We start from the raw sequence: 18,140 nt of genomic DNA, 5'->3' as shown, positions 1-18,140 counted from the left end.
TGCCTTTCCTTCACTGCAAACAGTCGCGAACGCATAAACAAAACAATGCAAAAATTAAAACAACTGAAACTGAACAGTACAATATATTGTTACATAAATATATGATGTAACTGTATAGTAGGTACGCAAACATTTTATTGAACCATTACATTACTATGCATTTTATTGTAGCTGATACAATGCATGGTTCACGAATGGTATCCTATATCCTGAATGATATTTATCCGGTTATGTATCAAAGTTGACGTAATGCCGATAAGTGCTGGTTCTTGGAATAGGATTCGCGTTTAAATTCAAAGAACCCAACAATTAGGTCATGCCGCTATTGTCCAGGAAAGTCAACCCGGCACACAGCACTTTATCTCTGCAACCAGGGATGTTTTCGATCACCTGGCAATCATTTGACACATTTGTCCAAAACCCAGTTCAGAAACCTAATATTGAAATGTGATGTTCGGCAAAGTTGTAGATTAGTGTTTTTCCTACAATTATCACCAAAGACGCCATATTCTAACTCTTATATATACGGTGCTTGAGCGCTAGTATCACCTACTCATACTAAATGATCTAAAAATCCGATCGTTTAGTATGAGTAGGTGGTACTAACGCTTTAACGCGGTAAATATTAGAGTTAGAATATGGCATTCTTGGTGATAATTGCAGGAAAAACACTAATCTACAACTTTGCCGAGCACCTCATTTTAATATTAGGTTTCTGAACTGAGTTATGGACAAATGAGTCAAATGATTGCCAGGTGATCGAAAACATCCTTGTCTGCAACTGTAGTGATAAACAGGTTCAGTTGTGAACACCCACCCATCCTATGATAAAACGTAAGTTCATCGCCAATCGACGACATGGAGAAGCTCTCTAGTATTCTCATAACGCATAGCAAAGTCCAATAATTTCTAGAAAATTTCACAAGGAATCAGGAAATACGTCTAAGATGATCTGATACTGGTTAAGGAAATTTTCGTATATTTTTAAAAGTTTGGTGGCACTAGTAACCTAATTAGTTTTCTGTGTAATTTTGAGCGCACTTCTGCCGAAAATCCTGAAGATATATTTCAAAAGAATTTCTGTAGCAGGTTTTAAGAGAAGCCATCTAGGAAAACAGTAAAACTAACAAAGGAAATACTGATGTAATTGTTTGGGAGCTAATTTTTGATTCAGTTCCTGAAAGTTTTGTTTTGGAAAACCCCAGTTGGAGTTTGTGTAGGCATTTCTAGTAAAAATACAGGAAAAAAACTTTGATCGGAGGAATTTGGCACTGTCAGCCTTGAAAATTAAATGATTTATTTTATTGTGTCCGACGTTTCGGCCATAAGATAAGCCTTTCTCAATGTAAAAATTGGAAATGGGCACATCCCAGGGCCGAAACGTCGGGCAGAATAAAATATATCGTTTAATTTTCAAGACTGAGAGTGCCAAATTCCTCCGGTCAACATATTTCCAGTCGCTCGCCAAGAAGAAAAAAAAAACTTCTGACGAAAAAATAGTGGACATATTTGTAAATTAAAATATAAAATTGTTGCGCAATTTCCTAGTAATGTTTTCAACAAGTTTTAAATAGTTTTCCGGTACAATTTCTGATAAAAATGGAAAGTACTTACGTATTTAACGACCACCTACTATGTGATTGGGTCTCCTACTAGCTTCAGTGAATCAAAATTCAACCATCACGCAACAATAATGACAATGTCGCAACCTGTATTTGTTGCGAGAATCTACCCAATGCGACAAAGGGTTGTCCCAACTTGAAAATAATAGGATAAACATCGTGCACCACAAGTTTAGATATTTTTAAGCCTTGCATTACGATCACCAAACAGTTTTGACTTTGGGTTAGTAATAATTGATTTTTCACGAGTTGAAAAGTACGCAACAAATTCAGCTTCCGTTTTGTCTGCAACAAAAAAAATCGAGATCATGTCATTATCTGTTACCAGTAGGGATAAAGAGTAATCGTCGCGCGTTCTTTATTGCTTGTTTTGTGCCACTTTTGTCTGACAATTCTCTTCTCACTGATTAGCTTAGTGGTTAAGGCTATGGATCCCCAATCCGGAGACGGCGGGTTCGATTCCCGTTCCGGTCGGGAAAATTTTCTCGACTCCCTGGGCACTGTGTATCATTGTCCTTGCCTCACAATATACAAATTCGTTCAATGGCTGGCAAAGAAAGCCCTCCAATTAATAACTGTGGAAACGCTCAAAGAACACTAAGTTGAAGAGAAGGCAGGCCAAGTTCCAGTGGGAACGTAGTGCCACAAAGAAGAAGAAGAAGAAGAAGTATGTGATTATGAAGAGTTTCTTGGTGAACTGCCTTGAATAATTGCGTGCAAAAAAGTTCCTCCAAAATTTTCCGATCAAAAACTTAAAAATCTTAAAAGTATACAAGTAGGGTGCGGGCACCGGTTTTGGCCAGTCTAAGGGAAATCATTTTTATAAAAACAACCAATAATCCTATGAAAACAACCAATGCGTCAAAAGAAAGGTTTCAATCTATATTTTGAAGGAAAAATGCAGTTATCATGCCAATACTTGATTTTTGTATTAAATGTGGCACTGGCCAAAATAGAAGCTCTGCCGCAGTTTTGGCCATATTCTTAAGTTTGGTTTCTATTTTGGCCAATCACGTGTATTTCTTATGGGAGTGGCCAAATTAGAAGCACCCTGGCCAAAATAGATATATGGGAGCAGATTTTTTAAGGAAATAAATTATTTTCTTCCAGTTTTTAATCAAAATGTGTGGTTTTCACAGCTGTAATCATCATATTGTATTAGGATCTTCTAGTAAAAAATAAATTTACGCCGATTTAGATCGTAACAGGCTCAATACCGCACTATGGCCAAAACTCCGGACTGGCCAAAACTGAAGCTTCTACCCTATACCTTACTTGTGTAAGACCGAATCGAATGGAATAAAACACAAATGCCCCCGCGGGCACAATGATCACCATCATCATCAAAATCATCGCCACTTAATCGCAAACGTTTTCATGAATTGAGTCTACCTACAATAGTCGATATGTGGTGAACGCAATTCCACTCGTCTCAATAATGCCATGGTGAGATATGGTTTTTGAGGAGATGCTGAAAACACAGAGAGAAAACTCAACGTTGACCCCCGAGTGAGTGAGAGTGAACCAAATTCGGTTGTTGAAAGATTGAACCCTCCCTGTCCTGCTGCCACATACACTGACTGTGACTGTAGACCAGCATGCAGAGAGAATCAAGAGATTGTGTAGTCGAGTTCGAGAAATTGCTCAGTAATAATAACTAGGTACGTACACACTCGTTATTATGGTTTAAATTTCCACATCCACACCATACTACGATGGGTCAGTCAGTCAGTGAGAGAAGGAATGATGACGACGAGACGTGGAAAATAGTTGGTATATTCTAAATTAGGAAGAATGTATGTGAAATATTTGAGTTTTTCGGTGCGGTCTCGTTGGTGTGGTGCGAGTTCAGAGCGATTGCTATGTTTTCGCAGTTAGACTGATTCAGCTTCTATTCTGTTTTGCTGAATATGAATCATGCAATGGACCTCCTTAGAATCTCACAAGATATCATAAGTAAGATAAGCTAGTCACTTTCGCTATACTAAGTAACGTTATCACTCGTTTTCCCCGAGAGTCCCTAATAGCAAATATAATACATGCAATATAATCACATATTATGTGATGCACCCACGCACGGTGTCAAAATTTTGATTATTATCGAACTTTCATGTACCTCGGATTTTTCTTCATAGAATGTTAGAATTTTGGCTATAATGTATAAATGCAAAATTTGAAAATATTCGATCGAGGAAAATTTGAGTTAGCTGAGTTTTTGGTTATTTCCCATACTAAAAATAAATAATTTCTATTTTAGCCCAAAAAACGTCCCATACAAAATGTATGGAAAAATTTTCGCCGATGAAATATTTTCTAGTTTTCCGATTATGAATATATAGCCCAAATACTAATCATTTTTGAAGAAAAATTCGAGGTACATGAATATTCGATAATAATCGAAATTTTGACACCGTGCCACGGTGGTGCAGAGGGCCGAATTGAAAGATTTCCATTCTGAGTGGTTGCTAGCCATCGCCTTGACCTGTGCACTAAGGGGATTCGAAAATCGACTTTATTCAATTTGAAATTTAGGTTCGGTAGTTAAAAGTAGATTACTTGGTTCAGTAAACCCTAGAATATTAGTTTGCTAATTCCTATAGGGGGAGGCGGGGCAGTATGGACACTAGCCTGGTACACGGTTTACATGGGAAAATATAAAAAATGGAAAAACTCCAACTCCTGTATACTTTTTGAGTTCCATTTTGGTCCCATATCAACTGTGCAAAATTTCAGATCGATCGAAGAAACTAAATTTTAGCGCCAGCCATTCTTAGTTTTTTATACGATTTACTATGGGAGAATTCACTTCTTCAAAGAAAAATCCCTTGGGGTCACCCATTGATCCCTAAAAATAAGTCGTTGAATGATTTCTGTAGATAACTTTACGAGGAATCAGACCTTCGAAGACCGCAAAGCGATGCGACATTCGTGGAAAAAGTTATTAAGCCTCGATCGGGTGATAAAATGACGAGATTTTATTATTTATTGTTATTCCTTACATGTTAAACAACGTTGGCATGCCATTCGGATTTCAATCAATAACTTTTTCCCCATAACTTAAATCACTTTGCGGTCTTCGGAGTGTTTGTTCCTCGTAAAGTTTCCAACAGAAATCGTTCATCGATATATTTTAGGGGTTAAGGGGCAACCCGTGGCGATTTTTCTTTGAAAAAGTGATTTTCCCAATAGTAAATCGTATGAAAACTTAAAACGCCTGGCGCTAAAATATAGTTTCTCCGATCGAGCTGAAATTTTGCACAGTTGATATGAGGCCAAAATGGAACTCAAAAAGTGTACAGGAGCAAAATGTCGTTTTGTGTCCCACGCTAATGGACACCCTAGGGTTTTGCCAACTTTACCTGGCAAGATGTCATAAAAGTTCAATTTTTTGGTACATGTACCCTTTTTAAGTCTATTTAGCAGCTATTGCACACGAGTGTAAAAGAAAAAAAAACATGATTTACCCACATCAAAAAATGCTTTAAAAACTGTTACTATTTATTGACCGTTTTGAAACATACGGGGCAGTATGGACACCATGAGACTTTTACAAATTTCGTATATTATTTACACCTATAAAGTTATTTCATTACAAAACAACTACTATGGATGAATAATACGCCAAATTAGTTCATTTTTGTTCAGTTAATTTAAATTCAGACTGTTTGGAGAAAGCCTTGTTTTTGTCGGCATGTACAGCTGTGCCTTGAACAACTATTTTCCGCTGTTGTTGTTTTTTGACCAATTTGTTTCACCCTATGTCTACTATAGTGAACTTTTAATCGAAAATATACTGAAATCGACGAATGGGGTTGGTTTGTGATTTAGGTTATATTTTTCCCTCGCCGTATCTCTCACATAGATGAGTGTCCATTTTGCTCCGGTAGGAGACAATATTTTCAAACTAGATTTTTGATATAAAACAGAAAAAAATATTAACATGTTAAGCATGTAAATACAGCAAAACTAATTGCATGTGTTCTAGAAATATTAGTTTTCAATCGACCTGCAATTAATTACTCACTAAACCTTATTTTAGATGATGTGTAAATTATAATTTCCATGCAAAAAAAAACGGAGGACGCAACTTATCCGTGTAAAGTCAAGTATTATTTTGAATGTTTCTTTGCTGAATCAACGTTTTAGATAAATGGATTATAATCTCCATTCAATAAAAATGCAAAAGAGTTTGCATATTTGAAAATATTGAGGGTGTCCAGTCCATTCTGCCCCGGGTGTCCATACTACCCCGCCTACCACTACTTATCGAGATATTGGCAGCAGAATGAGACCATTGCCATTTTTTAGTAAAATGAATGAAATGTTCAACTTCGCATATCTTTGGCTCAAATGAAAAATGTTTAACTTTTAAAGTAGTTTCTAGAAGCTGGCTTATACATCTTTCGAATGGCATATCAGACGTAGATATGTTAATTGTAAAACTATTAAATGATGCCACTTTAAAAATATCAAGTTTTCCCCATACAAACCGTTCCACACAAAAAAAAAGTTTCGCAAAGTTTCGCTTCGGGACTACTTCTATGTCTTTGTTTGGGATCCATGGGAGACATTGAAATCAAATTTGGCTGCTACTAGCTGCTATTCTGCAATTCCAATCAAGTTGTCGGCGGTGATTGAGATATTGCAATATAAAATCATCCTATTGATCATTAAATACCTTTGAGGAAACATTTGGTCGTCATGGACGCTTTTCCCGGTAGATCAATCATAGTGGAGTCTAAATCTGGTCTCGGATCGCTTAGCGAAGCGTGTTTTTACGAATTGGAATCCATTTTGTAAATAGGAACAGAAACACCTAAAAGTATGCAATGCCCTTGTAATTTCATGCTGTTTGAAGCTACACAAAAACGCAATAAAATAATGAAACTTAAAAGAAGAGCCGAGATTAAAAATAAGGAGAAATCTTCGATAGAAAATCAACTACTTAAACAATGCCGACGAAAACTAAACTGCTTGCTTTTCAGTGTTTATTATCATTAAACACGTTTAAATTGCCATACGACCTAGCATTTTTTTTTCTGTTCGAGTGAGCCACTGCGACCAGTATTTAGATCTTTTGTGGCATTACCCGTATCCTTAGTATAGTGTATGTCTACTACTCCATTGTCATTTAGAGGCAATGAAGCATCGATTTCTGTACAGTTCCTGTTTTGTTATCCCAGAGGTACACGGAATCGATTGCGATGAAAAGGTCCCATTATCATAGAGATTTAAATCCCATTGAAAGAGCGCCCCTAATCAAACACAATCTATTTGAATTCTGAGAAAAACAAAACGGTGGTACTGATATTTTTCCATGCATCAGAACTCTAGCCCCATCAATGTCTTGCCTCTAGTTTAGTCCCAGGACAACAAAGAAAAACCCGGGATTTTAGGCAAGTTGCAAAACTTTGTCAAATTAGAGAATGTGTTCTGCTATAAGAATGCACGTGAGTCCTTGAATTACCAGAACTTAACACTCTATTGATAGGTCAGTACGCAATTAGATACGTAAAGCATGTTTGTTTTCCTAACATCAAGTGTAGTCTCGGGTGGGCAAAGTTCGATTCTTTAACTATCAGCAAGGCAGAATAAATGAAATTTTAGAAACTGTCACTTGCAACAAGGACTTTGTACCATGAATCCTTATTTTACCAAAACACATTATCCCAACTTGACAAACCGGATGTCACTAGGGTTCGGATGGGTAGATCTCTAACCGTAACACAACGCAAAAATGCGATCTACCTACGTTACGGGCTCCGTTCTAACAAGTCTGTCCTTAAAGATCGAGCATATTTTAAACCCCCTCAACCATTCATCCATCAGCACGGGTCGCCTGACACCTTGGATTGGAGTTCCCTGTTTAGTGGACTTTTACCCCCGGAACAGGTGGTCCGTAGTGTTATTCTTAGCCAATTGAGACAACCGCTACCGACACTCTACAGCTATTTAGACTGATCGAGAAAAGAAGTTAACATAGATGGTTAACTTCTAAACGTTCCCGTTCAGCCATCTACGACCTAGCATACGACTTAACATCCATTCGATCAAAAGTACTTTCAACCAATCCGTAACATTTAAATTATGATACCGAAATCAATATATTATTCTACTCATCACTCTTTTCATCAGTTAGTGTCTTTCGTCCAGATGTCCATTCGACGAATTATCCATTCGACCAAATGTTATATGACTCTTTCAAAAAATGGGTTTCGTCCAAATGTCCATTCGACCAAATGTCCGTTCGACCAAATGTAGTTTCGACCTAATGTCCTAAAGTCGTGACACCCTAACCTAGAGTAGAGTTGCCACGAGTATATTGGCCTCCATCCAGAACTAATCACTACAATTAAGATGTTTTTGATTTGTATTCATTTCATTTATTTAGTTGTAACGTTTTAGTCTGTTACAACAGTCTGCGGCTTAAGCGCCACCTTCTAAATTAGAAGGGCCGTAGGCTGAGATCCAATCCCGGCATGAGATTACTTGCCTCAGGGCAGGTTATAGTATTTCCAGAATGCTAAAACTACAATTTGAACGAACCAACCGAAGCTAAATCAATCCAATTTCAAACCACACTAACTCAATACGCCTCAATCACACGATCGATCAAGGAGTGTGTCTCGGCTAAACTAAAAATCAACTCAATATGGGTCACAAAACTTAGCGCGCGGAAAAAAAGAAACAGTTCAACTAAACTAGAAGTAGGAAATGATAATCAATTTACGAAATTTTATTGAAAACTTGGAAAGCAGTCTTGTTTTGAGTTTTACAAGTTTCAACTAATGATCAAAACAAATTACTTTATTGAGGGTTGCGCATTTCTGTGTTTGTGACGTCACCAAAGGATCTAATTTAATTATTCTATTTTAGGTAAGCTCCCCCTAAGGACATTTTCTTCGTGCACAATAAAAAAAAGGTCTGACCTTGTTCGGCGGGCCTAGGTCCCTCGAAGTCCAACGTAGCTACGAGCTGGCAGTCTACTCAACACAGCTAATCCCACGTCGAGTACCGATTCTGAGGTGCGAGGCGGATTCCGAAGGTCGGATCAGTCCCGGGTGTGCGAAATCGTCGGGGTAGAGATGTCCCCGGAAATGGTGGAGTACCGAGCCAGTTGACGAGGCTCTTATCGCACAGGCTTGGCTAGACGAGATTCCGATTCGGCGACTTACCACCTTGCTTGTGGGATCGAGCAGTTCGAAAAAATGTCCAAACGTAGTTTGGCGGTGGCTCGAAGGGCGTCCTGGAAGCCTGAGTCCAGTTTCACGGTTGACAACGTGGTCGAACGATGGGTTTGGTCTCCCAACGTTCTCGGTCTTCACAGATGAACTTCAGACCGACTCTTAACCGGCGCGAAACGGATCCAAAAATGACTCACGATAGCCGATGCGGACAGGAACTGGCCCACACTAGTCCGACGCGGCCCACACTAACCGCCCTCGTTGGTTGGGCTTGGCCTAAACAACGTGGTATTCAATCACTAATCTTCACTAGTAGGTCGAATAAAAGCTTACCTTATTCAAGTCTTACACAAAGGCACAGTGTAGACTTTGATCCTTTTCACTAGAAAAAATCTAATAGAACTCAAAAAAAAGAACTAGGAGATATTTCATATTAATTCACTTTTTAAATTCTAATCCAATTCGCGTTCATACTTCGAGTTTAATTTTAAAACTGCTCGACTTATCGATAAAAATATCGATAGAGTAATATTCACCACTTTTGATTTTTATGAACTTTACTAGTTGAGAACTCCACCAGAAATGATGATCGATCGCGTCTGGATTGATTAGTTATTTCAGCTTACGACGCAATTTCCCATACGATCATGTACTGAGAGCATGAGCATGAGCATAGATGACCGCACAATTCGTAGTTGCTACTCCGTGATTGACCAGAGCAATCGAAATTGCACAAGGAACCAATGAATAGGGCTTGGGACTAGCTTACTATTCTCAATGTACACAGTTCGAGAGCTCTCAACTTTAATAAGGTCAATAACGGCGCCGGCCACGTCCTTACGGTCATCGAGGATGGGAGGGAATGTTAGTAAGACAAACGTTGTTAAAAAGACCGCGAATCGCTGCATCTCCACGTTTGTCTCAGGAAGGAATTTTTTGTTAGTAGGGTAAGGTACATTGTCAGTCCGGGAGTCACCTATGGTTGGTGATATGATTTGACAATGGATCAATATACACAAACCGCCGTTAACAATCGACCACTTTTCGACGCAAGAACTAGCCAAAAAGGAAATTCTATCGCGCGTCTCCACTCCACTAGGGAGCAGAGACCTTAAGTCTATTCCACACAGAAATACACTGAACGCGACTCACTTGTCGGCGCCCGGATTTTTTTTTATCGACCGGCGAGCCCGAACTATCATTTTCCACTCTTTTGTGTTAATGCAAAAAAAAAAAAATATTTATTATCCATTAAAAGTGTATTGGGAAGTAGCGCCGACGGAAAGCGAAAAATTCGGAACCGACTCGAGCCACGACGCGTCCACCGCACACTTCGTCCCGTCGTCGGAGCCCCGCAGAGAAGAAAAAAAAAAATCGCAAAAAAATCTAGCAAGGCCAGCGCGCGAAGCTTTGCTGCTGCCGAACTACCGCACACTACTGACTGCTTGGCATCCCGTCGTCGTCGTCGGAGCCCCGCAGAAAAGAAAAAATCGCAAAAATCTAACAAAGCAAGCGCGCGAAGCTTTGCTGTTGCCGAACTACCGCACACTACTGACTGCTTGGCATCCCGTCGTCGTCGTCGGAGCCCCGCAGAAAAGAAAAAATCGCAAAAATCTAACAAAGCAAGCGCGCCAAGCTTTGCTGCTGCCGAACTACCGCACACTACTGACTGCTTGACATCCCGTCGTCGTCGTCGGAGCCCCGCAGAGAAGAAAAAATCGCAAAAATCTAGCAAAACCAGCGCGCGAAGCTTTGCTGCTGCCGAACTACCGCACACTACTCTTCCCATACGATCATGTACTGAGAGCTTACAAAGTATACGCGGATTGGAAAATGGATTATTGAGAATTTAGCTCTTTAATCAGTTCAAATTTTTCTCTACTGTGCAATTTCTGGACGGAATTTTCCATTTTCATAGGAATTCGAGCAGCAAGCTGATGCGCCTAAATGTAGACCTGCACAAGTTTTAAATGTTATAATTTTCTTCATGCCTTTTTGAATCACAGGTACCTCGGATTGTTCATAGGTGGCGCATAGCTAAAGCTTTTAAAAACTTGCAGACCTATGCGTAAACACGCTAAGAAAAGTTTTATCTTTTTTGTAACATATTTTAAGGGCATTAAAATGTAAAATACAATTTCTTTTAGAAAGGGAACTAAACCATCGTTACATAGTTCACATCAAATTCATGATAATACTGAATCAACAATTTGCCGCCATAATACTCGATTTGCAGCTGCAGCTCTCCATCCTCGGTCACGCCCAACACTCGCCAGATCACGCTCCACCTGGTCCGCCCATCGTACTCTCTGCGCTCCACGCCTTCTTGTACCTACCGGATGGTCATCAAACACCAACTTTGCAGGGTTGTTGTCCGGCATTCTTGCAACATGCCCTGCCCACCGTATCCTTCCAGCTTTGGCCACTTTCTGAATACTGTGTTCGCCGTAAAGTGCAGCGAGCTCGTGGTTCATCCGTCACACCGTTCTCCTGCACACCGCCGAAGATCGTCCTTAGCACCCGTCGCTCGAAAACTCCGAGTGCTTGCAGGTCCTCCTCGAGCATCGTCCATGTCTCGTGTCCGTAGAGAACCACCGGTCTTATTAACGTCTTGTACATGGTACATTTGGTGCGGGGGTGAATCTTTTTTGACCGCAGTTTCTTCTGGAGCCCATAGTAGGCACGACTTCCACTGATGATGCGCCTTCGTATTTCACGGCTCACGTTATTGTCAGCCGTTAGCAAGGAACCGAGGTAGACGAATTCTTCTACCACCTCGAAAGTATCCCCGTCTATCGTAACATTGCTGCCAAGGCTTGTCCTGTCTCGCTCAGTCCCACCTACCAGCATGTACTTTGTCTTAGCCGCATTCACCACCAGTCCGACCTTTGCTGCTTCACGTTTCAGGCGGGTGTACTGTTCTGCCACCGTTCCAAATGTTCTGGCAATAATATCCATGTCATCCGCAAAACAGACAAATTGGCTGGATTTCGTGAAGATCGTACCCCGGCTGTTGAGCCCGGCTCGTCGCATAACACCTTCCAGGGCGATGTTGAATAGTAGGCAGGAAAGTCCATCACCTTGTCGTAGTCCCCGTCGAGATTCAAATGAACTGGATAGCTCACCCGAAATCCTTACGCTGTTCTGCACACCGTCCATCGTTGCTCTTATCAGTCTAGTCAGCTTCCCGGGAAAGCTGTTCTCGTCCATAATTTTCCATAGCTCTGTGCGGTCGATACTGTCGTATGCCGCTTTGAAGTCGATGAACAGGTGATGCATTGGGACCTGGTATTCACGGCATTTCTGGAGGATTTGCCGTACGGTGAAGATCTGGTCCGTTGTCGAACGGCCGTCGATGAAACCGGCTTGGTAACTTCCCACGAACTCATTTACTTTAGGTCAAAGACGACGGAAGATGATCTGGGATAGCACTTTATAGGCGGCATTCAAAAGGGTGATCGCTCGAAAGTTCTCACACATTAACTTGTCGCCTTTCTTGTGGATGGGACAGATTATCCCTTCCTTCCACTCCTCCGGTAGCTGTTCGGTTTCCCAGATCTTGACTACTAACTGGTGCAGACAGGTGGCCAACTTTTCCGGGCCCATCTTGATGAGTTCTGCTGCGATACCGTCCTTACCAGCCGCTTTGTTGTTTTTGAGCTGGTGGATGGCATCCTTAACTTCCCTCAGCGTGGGAGTTGGTTCGTTCCCGTCCTCTGCTGCACCAACATAGGCATTTCCTCCGCTGCCTTGGTCCTCCGTGCCTACATTCTCTTCGCTATTCAGGTGCTCGTCGAAGTGCTGCTTCCACCTTTCGATCACCTCACGTTTGTCCGTCAGGAGGCTCCCATCCTTATCCCTGCAGATTTCGGCTTGCGGCACGTAGCCTTTGCGAGGTGCGTTGAGCTTCTGATAGAACTTCCGTGTTTCCTGTGAACGGCACAGCAGTTCCATTTCCTCGCACTCCGCTTCTTCCAGGCAGCGCTTTTTCTCCCGGAAGAGACGGGTCTGCTGCTTCCGCTTCTGTCTGTATCGCTCTCCACATTCTGTCGGGTTCCATGTTGCAGCATTACCGCCCGCGCTGCATCCTTCTCCTCCAGAACCGCTCTGCACTCCTCGTCGAACCAATCGTTTCGTCGACTCCGTTCTACGTACCCGATAGTGCTCTCGGCTGCGTTGTTGATGGCTGCTTTCACTGTACTCCAGCAGTCCTCTAGAGGGGCCACATCGAGCACACCCTCGTCCGGCAACGCTGCCTCGAGATTCTGCGCGTATGCGGTGGCGACATCCGGTTGCTTCAGTCGCTCTAGATCGTACCGGGGCGGCCGCCGGTAATGTACATTGTTAATAACGGAGAGTTTTGGGCGCAGTTTAACCATACCCAGGTAGTGATCGGAGTCGATATTAGCGCCACGATAGGTCCTGACGTCGATAATGTCGGAGAAGTGCCGTCCATCAATCAGAACGTGGTCGATTTGCGATTCCGTTTGTTGTGGTGATCTGATCTCCAGGTGTAACGATACGGGAGGCTGTGCTGGGAGAAGGTGCTACGAATGGCCATGTTCTTGGAGGCGGCGAAATCGATGAGGCGTAGGCCATTTTCGTTCGTCAGCTGGTGGGCGCTGAACTTTCCAATCGTCGGTCTGAATTCCTCCTCCTGGCCTACCTGAGCGTTTAGATCCCCTATGATGATCTTGACGTCGTGGTTTGGGCAGCGGTCGTACTCGCGTTCGAGCTGCGCGTAAAATGCGTCTTTGTCATCATCAGTGCTTCCGGAATGAGGGCTGTGCACGTTTATTATGCTAATGTTGAAGAATCGGCCCTTGATTCTCAACTTGCACATTCTTTCGTCGATCGGCCACCAACCGATCACGCGCCTCTGCATGTCGCCCATCACTATAAAAGCTGTTCGTTTTTAAAGAAACTTTTGAGTTATAACACTTTAAATGACTCAAAAATTGATCCGATTTGAGGAGTTCGTAAAAATGTTGTGGCTGTTGGGGCCTCCATCAATTTGAGCAACCAAATGCATTTTCTTTACTATTTTAGCGAAGGTTTTTCAGAAAATCGCCATCTACTTAGAACATTTTTAAACACAAGTTGAATATTTTGATATTTTCACAATAATAGCATGAAACGAGCTCACCCATTCATGTGTATCCACATATCTATCCATATCGCTGGTTGTCCCGCCCAAATTCGAAAAAAATCGGGAAAACACCAAAAAGTCGTGCGACGCTAAACACTAGCTGATTGTCCAGCTGACAAGCCACCACCCACCTTGTATATGAGATTGGAAGCTTTATTATGAAGACAATAACAGCACCGGCCACGTCCTTACGATCATCTAAGAAACGGAAAGAATGTTAAGGAGAGACATCCACTGTTAAACCTCTACTCTAGTATGATTTATAGGCTAATGAGCCAAACTTTCGCCAGATGATTCAAAACATTATTGATTTCATCTTCACATTGAATTATACAGGAAGCCTTGTAGTGCGATAATAAAAGTATTGCAGAATCCTCATATCAAGAAGAACCATAATTGATTCCATTCGTATCGTTCGTTATTATTACCGAACCAGTCTACCTTCAAATCACTTCTCACCGTACTGTTACCGCTCTCGCGGCTGTACGCGTGTGAGTTAACCAAGCCAAGGCTACTTTCGATCTCATCATCTCTGCTATTAGTTTGGCCTCTTCCTATACACACAGTGTCGTGACTGACTGTGAGCATTTCTCTAGACTAACATTCAAAACTGGCTGCAAAATTTTGGAGTTTCTAGACTTCTAGATGTTCATGAAAGTAGTTGGGATGATCCTGATTGATTGAAGTGGTTCTATCGTAGTAGAAAAGTATCGTTATTGTTACATTACAGATGTTGGACCCTTCTCGCAAGTTACTCTCGATTTGGGTGGTGAGCTACGGGTCGGACTTGCTCTATATTGTCATCTTTTGGTGTGTCTCCTCCGAGTAGGTAGTCGAGTGGTGCGTGATGCGTTGCTTATCCGTGGTACAATATTCCACAGTAGCAGAATCTCTATTAGTGGGGTTTTCGTATGTCCGATCTTTTTGTACAATCCGGAACGGTGGTGATCGTTGATCGAACGGGTTGTGGATTCACGGGTTTGGAAGGCCAAGAATTGAAAATTCCTTCGCGACGACGACGACGGCAGTAATTGTGTGACCCCCGCCCCATGGAGTGCGAGCCGTGTGTGCGTTCGTGAAAAATTTTCCTCCACATCAGGATTAAATCTACAGTGTGTATATTGTGTCTTTTCATCTTCCCAGCAGGTATTCCGAAGGATTAAGAAACCGAGCAGAGTTAAGGAGCTGAATCGAAACGAATAGTTAATAGTGCCTCTCTGGAAAAAGTGAAGAATGGAACCGCGAAGTTTCCAAACGAATCGGCATACGGGTGGATTTTTCGCAGTTGGTGGAAAATCGAAAAGATTGTAGCAGTTTTCCTTGTCGCAGCTGACCCCACCACCTCTCTCCTAGTTTCAGTATTTTTTCCTTTCCTATCGTCGCGTGGATACTCGGAGCACATTGGGAGCTATATAGTGACAAGTGAGTGCGGAGCAGCCGGAGAGTTTTCCTCGTCGTCACGATTCACGAGATGTGTTGATGCTCTGAATTGGTGGCTGGCTGTGAGTCAAACAAGTGTGTTTGTGTGTGCGTGAGGGAAAACATTATAATCGAGAGGAAAATAGAAGAAAATTCAGACGGAAAAGCGGTCCTCCGAGAAAGGGGGTGTGAGTGAGTGCGCGGGACAGCCAAACCCATGTGCTACGACGACGATATGATTTAAGAAGAGAGAACCACAGTGTGTGGGACACCGACGATCCCGAAACCCGACGATTTCGGACGACGAAGAACCAATAAGTGAGTTGAGTGAAGTGTGTGGATATTGTTGGAAAGTGGGGGTAAGTCTGGAAAACCTGGAGCTGTACTGCCTGGCGAAGAAAGAAGATTGACGTCTGAAAGCTGGCTGCTGAAGATTTGTTTCTTATTTTGGATTCGCGGCTCCGCTTGCTTTTTAATGGATTCGATACTGGATTAATCTGCTGCTCAATTGGATGGAGGTATGTATGGGTTTTTTCCTACTTGGGCAGAAGAAAAGTGTATAGTGTGGGGCTATGGTTCTGAATACAGTATAGAGATGGTTACCGTTTGTTGGTCTTGCGCGTGTGGCAGGCGTGCAACAAGTCGGTGAATTTCGATGGAATAACATCTGGGATATGATTTGGTTATTTTTCGTTTATTGAATGTTTTTTCTCGTAACTGGCGTTCAATAAACATATGCACCTTACCTTTGATAATCATTTTTTTCAGTAATGAGAATGTAGTACCTACTTTTTGAAAATGATAGGAAATTCAGTGTTTGCCTTCGCAAACATTATTATCCATATACTCGGATGTTGTGTTAACGCACGAAGTATTTTCTGTTTGATCCCTAAGGAGAACTTCTCATAGAAGCCAGATAGAACGATTTGATAGAATTATCTTCCGGACAGAATATCTGAAAGAGAAGAGCTTTAGGTGAAATTTCAAATAAAAAGTCTGAAGAGAGGGAAATCCAGAGGAAATAATAATGGTTGTCCTAAGAGAACTACAGGTAGAATTGAGGACGAAATTGCTAGAGGGATATCTGACCGAATTACTACAGAAATTTCTAAAAGATTTACTGTGCACATTTTTGCGTAATTCGTTGGAGAATTTCCAACAAAATCCACGATGGTATTTTTGAAGTATACTGGGGCATTCTCTGAAAGAGTAGTTTGCAAACTTGTGCTGATACTTTTGTGCTGTAAATTCAGCAATTCTTCCAGCAACACAAAATTTGCTGGATTATCCAGCAAAACGAATTTGCATCGAGTGACAGTTCTGTCGTTTATGAGCTAGTAAATCGAGACACGAAAGACTGGTACATGAAACGGGGAATGAATAACGTTGGCGTTTTCAAGTAAAAACTGGAAAAGTTTGTTACCGATCAGTAAGTAAGTTTTTTTTTTATTTTTCGCTCATTTTCGGCGAATTATCAAATCAGTTATTGCCAATTGTCAAATGTATTGCTGATTCACAGCAATACATAGGGTGATCGTGGGTATTATCGGCAGATTTTTTTGTTTTCGTCATGGGGGTCTTTGTAGGCCAATTTGCCTGAAACTTGGTCGTATAATTCAGCTTGGTTGGAAAATTGTTTGAGTTCAACAGCTTTCAAACCCGCCCCCGCAACGGAGAGAACACAACTGCAGAAAATACATAAGGTTTTCTATATTGCTGCAACATAATCAGCACAAAATTAGACTAAATTGCAGATGAATTCAATAATACATTGCTGATCTATCGAATGCAAATTCGGTGTGTAGAAAACATTATAAGTCAGGCGAATACATACCTGAACTTTTTAAATATGCTTCTAGGAGAATTTCTAAAAAAAATGGAAACTAGTCTAAAGAATGTCGTTTTCAACAAGGTATTTCTCGAAGAAGTTTTGAGAAAAAAAGTAAATTTTAAATGACATCTTTGTAATAGATTGTTCCATAATAAGTTCCTTGAAGAGCTTTGCCGAAAACTCTAGAAGTTCAGCCTAGAAATTTCTTTAAAATTTCTCCAAGAAATTCAACAAATTATTTCCAAAATCTTTTAAAAAACTGAAAAGTTGATTTCAAGTGCCGGAAATATAAAGCTGAATAGAACAAATTTGAATGGGCTATTAGCTCCTTTGATCCCTTCAAATCCCCTGGTAGGGGCGGAATTTATCCTGTACTATTGCAGAAAGAAAAGACGATATCAACACCCATTTTGACGGAAATATTTCAAGCAAGTTTATCATTACGCTATATTCCAGGAGAGTGGCGAAAAGTTAGGGTTACTTTTATCCCGAAGGCTTATAAAAAGGATAGGGCATCACCAAAATCCTTCAGGCCGATTAGTTTATCGTCAGTCTTACTGAAAACGATGGAAAAAATATCGATGAACATATTAAATCATCATATACAGACAAAATTCTTTTAAGCAAATTTCGGTTTGCGTATCTGGAAGGAAAATCATCAGTAACAGCACTACATGCAGTTGTTACAAAATTAGAAAGTTCTTTGGAATCAAAAGAAATTTCACTTGTAGCTTTCCTTGACATTGAAGGAGCATTTGACAATTCATCTCATAATTCAATGATATCTGCAATGAAGAAACGTAACTTCGACAATTGGGTTCTCCGGATTATTTCATAATCGGATTCTCCGCCCAAAAATCAGTCGAAATCCAAAATTTCACAATTTTTGGAGTCTTTAAACTATTTTTAAAATGAATTTTAAGTTTGTATGGGGA

The 18,140-nt window shown here is 41.1% G+C and overlaps 1 protein-coding gene across 7 annotated transcripts in view; it reads left to right on the top strand.

The window, feature by feature from the left end:
- Positions 1 to 18,140, top strand: part of LOC109428958 (uncharacterized) — a gene marked incomplete at its 3' end in the record, with an annotated part of 164,704 nt that overhangs the window by 12,976 nt on the left and 133,588 nt on the right. For 3 of the 7 annotated variants that reach the window (XM_062855284.1, XM_062855278.1, XM_062855279.1), the window contains 1 exon segment: positions 15,099 to 15,892. 7 annotated transcript variants of the gene reach the window in all.

Source organism: Aedes albopictus, chromosome 3 (assembly GCF_035046485.1).
Source record: "Aedes albopictus strain Foshan chromosome 3, AalbF5, whole genome shotgun sequence".
NCBI lineage: Eukaryota > Metazoa > Arthropoda > Insecta > Diptera > Culicidae > Aedes > Aedes albopictus.
The sequence above is the reverse complement of the archived record's forward strand: the minus strand, read 5'-3'. Positions and strand labels throughout refer to the sequence as shown.